We start from the raw sequence: 12454 nt of genomic DNA, 5'->3' as shown, positions 1-12454 counted from the left end.
TTTTCCCCCACCTGGAATTACCTCAATCTTTCATTTACAAAGAAAAATCTAGTAGCAGAACAGATTACATGCCAAAAGAAGAATTCAATTCCATTCCACTCACAGGAAAAATCACTTACTTCAGTAGGCTGAGAACCAAAAGGTTATGCTGATGTGTTAAAACACACTACAGGACACTGGGGCCGGGACCTCCGCTGCACCCACTTAAAACCCATCCCTACACTCACCAAGGTGCAACCCCAAACCAAACACAGACGCAGCATTTCAGCCTCAACACAGTTTCCAGAACTGCTGGAAAGCAAGCTTCATACTCAGCGAGGCGTGCCCAGGCTACACAGGACAGGGCTTCGGGCAACTCTTTGCCTACCAAAGAAGACTGCCATCAGCACCTGCTTCGTTCTGATCCTAAAGACTAACATCACAGCCCACGTTGCCTGGGACACCTGATAAACAGAAGAGAAAGCAGCCATACCGTTTTCAAGCCATCCCTGCACGTGTCGCTCCTCGATGATCTGCAACCTCTTCTCAAATCCTCAACCGCTTCTGTGGAGAGCCTGCCATGGCACCTGCAAAGCAAGATGGATACCCTTCGCAGTCACCTTGTGCTACTTGGCAGTTCTGCTCCAATCCAGCTCACAAACAGCCCGCCCTTCCCGTGCTGCTCTTCAGAGTGCAGCTTGGCCCCACTCAGCCTGTGCGACACACCTGTGAAACAAAAAGAAAAGCATAGGCTGAAGCAGCATCCAAAGACACAGCACAGATAGGACAGTTACTCTCATCTGCTCCCTAACCTCTGCCCCCTCACCTGCCCTCGAGGAAGATGCTTCCATCTGCTCTCTTAAGCCAGCTACAACACACCTCTGAAATATAAACAGGATTTTTACTGTACTTTGTGCAGTTAAGTAACTGCAGTGACAACTGCACCCCTAAAGTAACTGCTACATCTGTTCATCGCTCACCTTGCTAAAAGAAGCTGTGGTCAAGTCCTGTGTTGTACACTGTGTTTCAGCTTTAGCAAATGAAAACGGTCACAAGATAATCATTCAGCTGCCAGCATTAGCACCCATCCCTCAACAACAGAAGGGACCCCATTTACAAATTATTGTTTCAAAACAGCAGCCCCCTTACCTCAGCACCTCAGAAGTAGATCAAGCCAGTCACCGAGCTGCCTACCAAGTGCTGGACAGTTCCAGAAGGAGCTCTTTCCTGTGAGCAGTCCCTACTAAGGTACACACTCTACTGGGGACAGGAAAGTTATAAAAGTTTCAACACCCCTTATCTGTAAGCTTTCAAGATTCAACAGTGCACCGTTCAAGCATTATGGGAGCAGCTGCTCGCAAGCAGCTCAACTCTGCCAAATCCACATCTACCAATCTCCAGAGATGACTGTGCCTGCTGCCCTTCAGTATGCGCCCAGAGGCAGACCAGATGTCTTTGCCAATACAGTCCGGACAATGTATTAGTACACCCATGCACTGCCACGTTAGCTGTCATCACTAACTGCCAAGCAGGACAGCTCCAGACCAAACACAGGCACACCACAAACACTACAAACAAAACACACAACACAAGGCACAAGAAAAAGTGACCCCCAGAGGGAAGTCAGAACAGCAAGTGAGAACAGGTGCTCTGCATCAGACCCAAGGAGAGACTCAAATGTCACGACATGTGACTGGAAGCAACTGCCAGAACTGGGATGATGGAGACCTAAAAGCCTGCCTTCAAGACAAGAGACCAGAAGGATGGGGACTGAAAACCCCGTAGGAAGACACTTGGGACATCAATTCCTAAGCAGGAGCTCCTGATGTGGCCCAGATAACTTCAGCAAGAGTCAGGATGGAAACAGATGTGATCTGAAACCAAATATGATGCACACGGCCTGAAACAGATCTGCTCTTTAAGCAGTGACTGCAAGACAAGAAGTGCTCGCATCAGCCCTACGATGACGAAACAAGCATTTAGGACCTTTGGTGTGGCTACCATGTTGCACGTCTTGTCTGCCCAGTGGAAGGCAATGCAGATATCAAGACATGAGGAGAATGTAACATATGATGATCATATCAGAAAACATTTGATATAAAAAAATTACACGCACAGAAGTGATCCCTTTAAGCTCCCACTGCAAGGCAAGAGGTACTCAGCTCCCAGTTCAACATCAGCAATATTCCGAGGAGGTCACGTGTTCAACACCATCAGGATGGCTTCTCCAGGGCCTGCCGAGCACCAAGAACAACAGCACAGTACAGCACAGACAACACAGATGACAAGCTGGGACTGCCCTGCCTGGCTCATGTTCATGCTGTACACGACAGAACTCCCCACATAATCTCTCTGCCTGACCTTATCGATCCTGAAAGGCCCCATCCAAAGCAATGACTTAAAAGCACAGACCCTCACCCTACGGGTCCATTCACAACCCCAACTCAAACATAGCACTTGCCCCCCTACTTAGCTTGGGAATGCTGGGAGGCAGGTTCCATGCTCACCAAGGAACACAAAGCCTAGCCAGGACATTGCTTCAGGCACAAGGCTCCTCTTCACCTGCAGAAATAAAGTGCCATCATGCACCAGCACACCAGCCAAATTTCTTCCAGTGAAACACCCTGCTCAGAAACAAGTAGTCAACTGACCTGCTCCGCTACTGAAATCAGATAGACACCCTCTAGAAAACTCCCCATCTCCCCCTGCCAAACGCTCCCCAACACACAGTATTTGCCCCTGGACTTAATTCTCAGGGCTCAGAAACCATCCTCAGTGTGGACCACAGAGGCCAGCTAGGATATTCCCAGTACCTTCTTCATAACAGGAAAAGAGGAGTCACTCAGAGGTGCACCAATAGACTACTACACCAAAAACAATACCCATTTTATAACTTTTCTCCACTCACCTTCCCGATCCAGGCATCAAGCTTCCATTCACTGTGCTGAGCCAAGTTCACAGGGCTTAGTCCAAGGAGAAAAAACAGACAAACGTGACAATCCACAAAACAGTCTATACCCACTCCTCTTCTTTCCTCCTGTAAAACAAGAGCCCAGAAGCCCCAGAGCCACGTGCTCCAACCCAGTACCACCGCTATGCTCACCTAACATCCCAAGGAGATGCATCGCACTTCCAGTTCCTCTTGTGCTCCGAGCAGCTCCAGCGTTTCAGGAGCCGCTGATGTCTGGCACGTCTCAGAAACGTGGCAGGAGACATACTCTGCTGTCGCAAGGTGCTTGCAAAGCTGGCGCAACAGGTGAAGTAGTCCACAGAACAACTCAGGGCCCCCACTGCTGTCCACTCATCCTCATGCTTCATTCAACTTTCCGTGCCTATGCCCTGGGCTACAAGAAACGAAGAGAGAAGGCCACATCCACAATGGACACGCAAACAGTGCAGCTCCTTGCAGAAAACTCAAACAGAGACCAGAGCCAGACAAATAAAAAAACCACCCTGAAGTCTACAAATGCTGAAAGGCCATGAATGCACAGGAGCCCCAACAGAGGTAGCCACAGACTTACCCTTTGCAGATGAAAAAGGTGAACCTGCTCAGTCTCTTGGTAATACTGCAACTACGTGGTTGAGCCTCTTGTAGCATGTGATCAAGCTGGTTTTAGTCCTCTGGTAGTCCTCAGGAGAGTTACACAAGTGGGTTGATTCATCTACAGATTAAAATACAGCTCAAAAACAAGAGTGTATCCCACCATCCCAAAAAACAGTGAGCCAGCAACCTTCACTAAATATTCCTCTATTAAGTGAATTCCAAGCATTTAAAATCCAGAAATCCATAGACTTCAGCCTGCCTAAACAACCCTGCAACTGACTGACAGAAAAACAAAGCACTTACTCCAAGGAGCAGCCCAGGCAGAATGAGCTCTCTAATGCCATGCCTGGGGCTCATATACCTTTTGGCCCCACCCAGCACCCAAACCCAATCACATGGTAAAGGGGAGGGGCAAAGCTCAAGAACAGAGGAAGAGAGCAGGCACAGCAACAGCTGTGATTTTTTTTTTTTGCTGTTGTTTCTTTCTTTTCTGTTTGTTTCTTTTTTAAAATCTGCTTTAGCTCAGAAGCATGCAGAGAGCAGGCAAGAGATCTGGGGTGTTTCTAGAAGCAAAAATCCCTGTGCTTTTGCTGCAGCTTTTAATATTGAACTGACAGTATCACCAAACAAGTAACTGAAACTTTCTGAACTGGAATTAGTTTAAACACGCTCATTCCCATCTGTAAACACAGAACCAGCATTCACTAGCATGCTAGCCCATACATTTCTCCTAAACCCTGCTCCATCACTTTACCACCAACGTTTTGACTTTGATAAGATTTGACATACAGGCAAAGACTCTCTAAAAGCCCTGTAAATCTGCAAAAATCATAAGGGACCCAGAACCACAAAGCAAACACACAAAGTAACATCACCATACTATCCATAAAACTGCTATAATAACTACTCACCTGAGGAAGAGCTGCATGCAATACAGGTAACTACTACTTGATTGCTTTACTATGACAGATCCTACCAGTTACCACCTCAAAAAGATGTGCGTACCGGTTTCTACTTGAAAACGCATCAGTCCATAGACTCTGACCCACCTAAAGAACCCTGCAACTGACTGAAGGAAAAACAAAGCACCTACCCAAAAGAGCAGCCCAGGCTGAAGGAGCTCTTTGATGGCATACCTGCAATTGAGTTACCATTTGGTCCCACCTGGAAACGGAAGACAATCACCTGGGAAAGTGCAAAAAAAAAAAAAAAAAAAAACACAGAAAGATGAGGAGCAGTAGCTGTGGTTTCTTTACTTATTTATATGGCTTAGCTCAACAGCATGCGGAGTGCAGACAAGAGAACTGGGGTTTTTCTAGAAGCAGACTAACACAGTCCACCAAAAAACTCAGAGTCCCCACAGACATCCACTCTCCCTCGTGCCTCATTCAAGTTTCCGTGCCTATGCCCTGAGCAACAAGAAACAAATAGAGAAGGCCACATCCACAATGGACATGCGAACAGTGCAGCTCCTTGCAGAAAACTCAAATACAGAGAGCAGAGCTAGAAAAATAAATAAATAAATAAACACCCTGAAGTCAACAAAAACCAAAAGGCCATGAACGCACAGGAGCCCCAACAGAGGTAGCCACAGACTTACCCTTTGCAGATGAAAAAGGTGAACCTGCTCAGTCTCTTGGTAATACTGCAACTACGTGGTTGAGCCTCTTGTAGCATGTGATCAAGCTGGTTTTAGTCCTCAGGAGAGTTACACAAGTGGGTTGATTCATCTACAGATTAAAATACAGCTCAAAAACAAGAGTGTATCCCACCATCCCAAAAAACAGTGAGCCAGCAACCTTCACTAAATATTCCTCTATTAAGTGAATTCCAAGCACTTAAAATCCAGAAATCCATAGACTTCAGCCTGCCTAAACAACCCTGCAACTGACTGACAGAAAAACAAAGCACTTACTCCAAGGAGCAGCCCAGGCAGAATGAGCTCTCTGATGCCATGCCTGGGGCTCATATACCTTTTGGCCCCACCCAGCACCCAAACCCAATCACATGGTAAAGGGGAGGGGCAAAGCACAAGAAAGTAGGAAGAGAGCAGGAACAGCAGCAGCTGTGATGTTTTTTTGTTTGTTTCTTTCTTTTTTATTTTTTTTTAATCTGATTTATCTCAAAAACATGCAGAGAGCAGACAAAGCAAAAATCCCTGTGCTTTTGCTGCAGCTTTTAATATTGAACTGACAGTATCACCAAACAAGTAACTGAAACTTTCTGAACTGGAATTAGTTTAAACACGCTCATTCCCATCTGTAAACACAGAACCAGCATTCACTAGCCCTAACCGTAACCCCAACCCTCACCCTAAACCCTAACCCTAGCCCCAGCCCTAGCCCCTAACCCGAACCCTAGTTTCTGAGAACTACATTTCCCGGCATGCTCCGGGCACCCAACATGGCCTCCCGGAAGTCCAGAGTCCGAGAACTATATTTCCCGGTATGTTCTGGGCACACAACATGGCCTCCCGGAAGTCCGGAGTCCGAGAACTACGTTTCCCGGTATGCTCTGGGCACCCAACATGGCCTCCCGGAAGTCCGGAGTCCGAGAACTACGTTTCCCGGTATGCTCTGGGCACACAACATGGCCTCCCGGAAGTCCAGAGTCCGAGAACTTCATTTCCCGGTATGCTCTGGGCACACAACATGGCCTCCCGGAAGTCCGGAGTCCGAGAACTTCATTTCCCGGTATGCTCTGGGCACCCAACATGGCCTCCCGGAAGTCCGGAATCCGAGAACTACGTTTCCCGGTATGCTCTGGGCACACAACATGGCCTCCCGGAAGTCCGTAGTCAGAGAACTTCATTTCCCGGTATGCTCTGGGCACCCAACATGGCCTCCCGGAAGTCCGGAGTCAGAGAACTTCATTTCCCGGTATGCTCTGGGCACCCAACATGGCCTCCCGGAAGTCCGGAGTCCGAGAACTATGTTTCCCGGTATGCTCTGGGCACCCAACATGGCCTCCCGGAAGTCCGGAGTCAGAGAACTTCATTTCCCGGTATGCTCTGGGCACCCAACATGGCCTCCCGGAAGTCCGGAGTCAGAGAACTTCATTTCCCGGTATGCTCTGGGCACCCAACATGGCCTCCCGGAAGTCCGGAGTCAGAGAACTACGTTTCCCGGTATGCTCTGGGCACCCAACATGGCCTCCCGGAAGTCCGGAGTCAGAGAACTTCATTTCCCGGTATGCTCTGGGCACCCAACATGGCCTCCCGGAAGTCCGGAGTCAGAGAACTTCATTTCCCGGTATGCTCTGGGCACCCAACATGGCCTCCCGGAAGTCCGGAGTCCGAGAACTACGTTTCCCGGTATGCTCTGGGCACCCAACATGGCCTCCCGGAAGTCCGGAGTCAGAGAACTTCATTTCCCGGTATGCTCTGGGCACCCAACATGGCCTCCCGGAAGTCCGGAGTCCGAGAACTACGTTTCCCGGTATGCTCTGGGCACCCAACATGGCCTCCCGGAAGTCCGGAGTCAGAGAACTTCATTTCCCGGTATGCTCTGGGCACCCAACATGGCCTCCCGGAAGTCCGGAGTCAGAGAACTTCATTTCCCGGTATGCTCTGGGCACCCAACATGGCCTCCCGGAAGTCCGGAGTCAGAGAACTTCATTTCCCGGTATGCTCTGGGCACCCAACATGGCCTCCCGGAAGCCTGGTGCCGGAAAACTACAACTACTAGCATTCCCTGGAGAGCCGGCATGGCCAATCAAGAGAACCTTAGCCCTTACCGCCCTTACACAAAAGAGCCTGAAGCCCTAACCCTAAAAATCCTCGAAACTACTACAGACCTAACCCAACCTATTTACCACACTAAACCCCTTAAGACCTATGCCTAAAACCCCTAACCCAATAAATTTACACGCTCAAATCCCAAACCTACAAAATTAAGACACTCAAATCCCAAACCCAAAAAAATAGGACACTCAAAACCCAAACCCAAAAAATGAGGATGCTCCAAACCCTAACCCAAAACATTAGGACACTCAACACCCAAACCCAACCCAAAACATTAAGACGCTCAAAACCCTAACCCAAAAAAATTAGGACACTCAAAACCCTAACCCTGGAGCACCTAACCTGAAAAAAAAAAAAAAAAAAAATAAGATCTTAAAACCCGAACCCTAAATAACTGTCCAAAAATAAAACCCTAAGACCCTAACCCTAAAAAGTCTTTCAACACTACAACACAAAAAACTCTAAAACCCTAACATGCTAATCCTGAAACCCTTAAAACCCTAACCCCCAAATCCCTAAAAACCTAACTGTTAAAACTCCAACCCTAAAAACCTTAAAATCCTAAACATAAACCCTGAGAACGCTTACCCTGAAACCCAACCCTAGAAAAACCTATCCCTGAAACCTTAAAACCGTGAATCAATCTGTAGCCAGTAACATAGGCTCAGGAGAGGATCTCAGTACAGTAGCATTTTTATTCGAGATTACAACGGCAAGCGTCCCGCAAGCAGGAGGGTGCCTACTAATTCCATACACAGTTTATATACTTTTTTTTTTTCCTCCCAAGGACTGGGACTGTCCCGTTTCCCCATTAACTGTGCAATCCAGGTTCATACTCTATCTGGCGCTTCACAGAAAATACACACCTGCTGGCCTGTTACAAGTCACATTTCTTTTGAGGCTTTTACTCTTTGAGGTGGTAATGTTTCTTACACCGTGATTTCCACCTAATGGCGGTAAGGATTCTGGTTGTCTGCATTTTACAAGGTTGTCTGTTGTAATAAATGACTAAGTCCCAAATAGGATTACAATCAAAGTTTACAATTTATTAAATGAATAGAGGTAAGCAAACAGCACTGGGTGCACCAGGAGTCTCTGCTCCACCAAGACGCACATGAGTTACAACAGGCAGATGGTTTTTATGCTCCTAGGCTAATACATATTCATTACTGCTTCTAGAAAAGGCAGGGTTATTATAATTAGTTCCTGGAATCCAAACCCGCCCACTGGTGCATGCGTATCAGTCTCTGGTGGTCCCTCTGGGGGTCTCTCGTACTGAAGGCTCATAGTCTTCCTCCCAGGCTTTTTCCTTGTCCTTCTCCTTTGTCCATCTTGGCTGGATATCAGAGACTTGTGCAGTGCCCCATGCAATAGTCATAACAGTTAGCAGTTATTCTGAAATCCCTTTGTTCTCTTATCCCCTATTGACCCGAATTGCTGGACCATTCCTTTGCAAGATGAGAAGAGGTAAAGAGAACAGGAGGAACAGGAGCCCTGTTTTTGGTCTGGCTTATTTCAACAGGGTGCAGCACAAGCAACCAGGCTGTATCTCTTCAAAGACTTGTCTTAGCATTGGTGAAGGAAACTTACCGGGCTGACAACCCTCTCACCTTTTTGCACCACTCTACAACATGGGGACTTCACCTCTCCAAGGCTGCATGAGGGAAGGGCAGAAACAAGAAAAAAAGCACATCCTGAGGCACCTCATAACCACAGCCTACCTACTGCAATACTTATCTCTCTCTTCCCAGCTGCTTTACCTCTGCTGCTCTCCGTCTCCAAACCACATTCTTTTTAACTGCCATGCAGAGTGGCAGTCCTCCGGGCGCCATAGAGCAGCACCATATTTTTATTTTTTTTATTAGTATTTTTTAATTTCAAAACAGCAGTCTGCTTCCCTCTGGAGATGGGCAGTAGGTCCAGCCAGTCACCAAGTTGCCAACACAGAGCTTCACAGTTCCAGAAGGCGCTCTTTCCTTTGACTGATTCCTTCTAAATGTTATCTACCACTGGCAAAAGCAATAAACAGACTGCAAACATGCACTGCCATCTTTGACAAACTTTATGTTTTTAATTTTATTATTTCAAAAGAGCAGTCCACTTGCATCTACACCTGTGAAGTAGATCAAACCAGTCACTAAGTTGCCAAACAAGAACTTGACAGTTCCAGACAGCGCTGTTTCCTTTGACCAGTTCCTCCTAATGTTTACCTACTGCTGGAAAAAAAGCAAAAAGACTCTGTGCCAGCTGCCCTTGAGTACTTGCCCAGAGCTTGAGTATTCGCCCACAGACAGACCAGACGCCTGTTCCAAAACAGTCAGCACAATGTATTATTGCACTGATGGAACACCACTTTAGCTACCATCACTAATTGCCAGGCAGGACAGCTCCAGGCCAAACACACACATAAAGAGACACGCTACAAACATCATGAATGAAACATGGGAAAAGAATTACTTATGCTATAAGAATTACTCACCTGAAGAAGAGCTGCATGCAATAAAGGTACGTACTACTATATAGATTAATTTACTTTAAATGATCCTACTAATTGTCACCTTAAATAGATGTACTTATCTCTTTTAACTTGGAAACACATCAACCCGTAGACTTTGACCCACCACCAGGCAGGGACTAGCAATACTAAGTAGAGGAGAAGACAAGTTTTGTGAGCCTGAAGTGTGTACAACCATAGTAAAGACGGCTCCTGAGAGGATGGGGAAACAAAGGGAAAGCTGCTTACCTCTGAGAAGTCATCCTTGATCTTTGTGCCACGGACACTTGTCCTGAATGCTCAGCGCACGAGTTTAGGGGTCCCCATCCGTTGAAGGCTTACCTCGGGGAAGTCCTACATGGCTCCACCTGCATTACTGACTTTTTCTGCCAGCAGGCAGTGGCAGAAAATCCTGAGAAACGGCAGACATCTTCCCAAACCATTTTCTCAATAATGGAAGCAGCGCGAACCGCACTGAAAAACAGCAGAAAAACACACCCCACGTTGTCTCAGGTAGGAAATAACTGCCCTGAGCAACATGCCCTTCCCAGGGTGAACCCAATGTACCCAGGGCCTTAGGGGGAAGGCAGAAAAGGAACCCAAGACTCTTAGTGCATCTCCTGAGGATCGCAATTTCCATTTACTCCATGTCTTCTGGTCTCACAGGATAAGGCAGAGGTATAATTAATTCCTTCTCCATCTCTGAAAAGAGCTTTTCTCATATCTGTGATAAAGAAGAAAAACGTTATGATTGTGGGAGTCATTCCACAAAGCCACATGCGGTGAATTCACTATTACAGATAAGATAATTTTTAATCAAAACACCTCGGTCACAACGTTACCACTGCAAACGTAGCACTGCACAAAAATTCAACTCAAGATATAGGAAAAGGCGAGCTAAGAAGACGAAGTTGACCAAAAGCATCTGCAACATCCATCTGGTAGATGGTTGTCCACAGCCATCGGGTTTCATGCTCGTCTTTACTGATGAATGAATCCTGGAAGAACAGAAAAGATACACAACATGTCCACAACAACTTCTGAGGAGACTACTGAACAGAAAAAAAAAAAAATAGAAACAGCAAGCGACTAGTACATCAGTTTTGTTAACAGAGTAACATTAACATACTAGAAATTTCCACATTCTACGTAGCCCCAAGGTGGTGCTGGGTACATCCACTAATATTATTGAGGCAGCACAATGTCAGAGATAGTTAACAGACAAGGTACACCCGAGGTGCACCCAGTTTGGATCAGCTTGCATGAGTCTGCTGATACATCAGTACTGTTCTTCCAGAAGCAGACAGACTATTATTCACTCCTCGGTGGAGCTGAGGCTCTGTAAGGCTTTGCTTTTTTTCCTTCCCTCACTCCCCCTCTATTTCCAAGCTTAAACTTACACCCAGCAGCAACCTGCACCTCCCGGCGCACACAGCCCAGCCCCAGCCTGGGGAAAGACCGGCCGCGCAGCCCGGAGCCCACGTGGCCGCCCGGTACCACAGAACTACAGCTCCCAGCATGCCTCGGGGCAGAGCAGTCCAGCCAACCCAGAGGGCCATCGGCCAAGCGCACACAACCGCACCTCCTCCTGCTGCCCTCTCTATACCCCCCTCCTCCCCCCCAGCCAATCACAGAGCGGCTTCCCTCTGGGAAAGCCTGAGGACCACAACTCCCAGCGTGCTGCGGGGCAAGAGATTCCTAGCCGCCCGCCGCTGCGGACACCCCGGAGCCAGCCGGGCAGCACCATCACACGGTCCGCGCCACCCCCGCCTGGGCTTACCTTGCCCCGGCCTCCCCAACGCCCTCCCCTGCCCTGGGGGTCCAGCCGGTAACCCCCAGTCCCCCCGCACATTTGCGCCACCGCAAGCAACCCCGGCCACGCTCGCCCATTGCTGCGCTCCGCCTGCACAGAGCAGCCCCCCCCGGGCCAGGGAGCAAAGACAACGCAGGGCTGCTCCCCCGGTCCCGCAATAGGCAGCCCCCCACCCCACCCAGCAGGGCTGCCCCCACACTCCGAGGGGCCAGTGGCTGACAGACATGGGGACAACCCCTCCCCCCCCCCCCCCCCAGCCCCTGCCCTCTCCACACCCACCCAGCTGCGGAACCTAGACCCACGGACACACAGCAACTCCCCTTCCCCTGGCGGGCAATGCATCAGGCGGTGTCCTGCCTGTCCATCCGTCCCTGCTTGAGAAATGGATGCTGGAAGTGGGCTTCTCACTATCGCTGCTGCTTTGGGTAGTTGTGGAGTAATTGCCTTAACCTTTTCCTCATTAATGGAAACGGTTAACCCGACCAAAGTTAGAACAAACGGTGTGGATTCTCCCCTCTGAAGACAGGCCAAGAGAGCTGGAGTTGTTCACCATGGAGAAGAAAAAGCTCCAGGGAGATCCGATTGCCGCCTTTCAGTGCCTAAAGGCAGCTTATAAAAAAAGTTGGAGAGCAACTTTTTGCTCAGACAGATAGAATCACAGAATCACAGAATTTCTAGGTTGGAAGAGACCTCAAGGTCATCGAGTCCAACCTCCAACCTAACGCTAACAGCCCTCCACTAAACCATATCCCTAAGCTCTACATCTAAACGTCTTTTGAAGACTTCCAGGGATGGTGACTCCACCACTTCCCTGGGCAGCCTGTTCCAATGTCTAACAACCCTTTCAGTGAAGAAGTTCTTCCTAACATCTAACCTAAAACT

This window comes from Netta rufina, assembly GCF_964035555.1.
Source record: "Netta rufina genome assembly, chromosome: 7".
NCBI classification, from domain to species: Eukaryota; Metazoa; Chordata; class Aves; order Anseriformes; family Anatidae; genus Netta; species Netta rufina.
Note: the sequence above shows the minus strand (reverse complement) of the source record.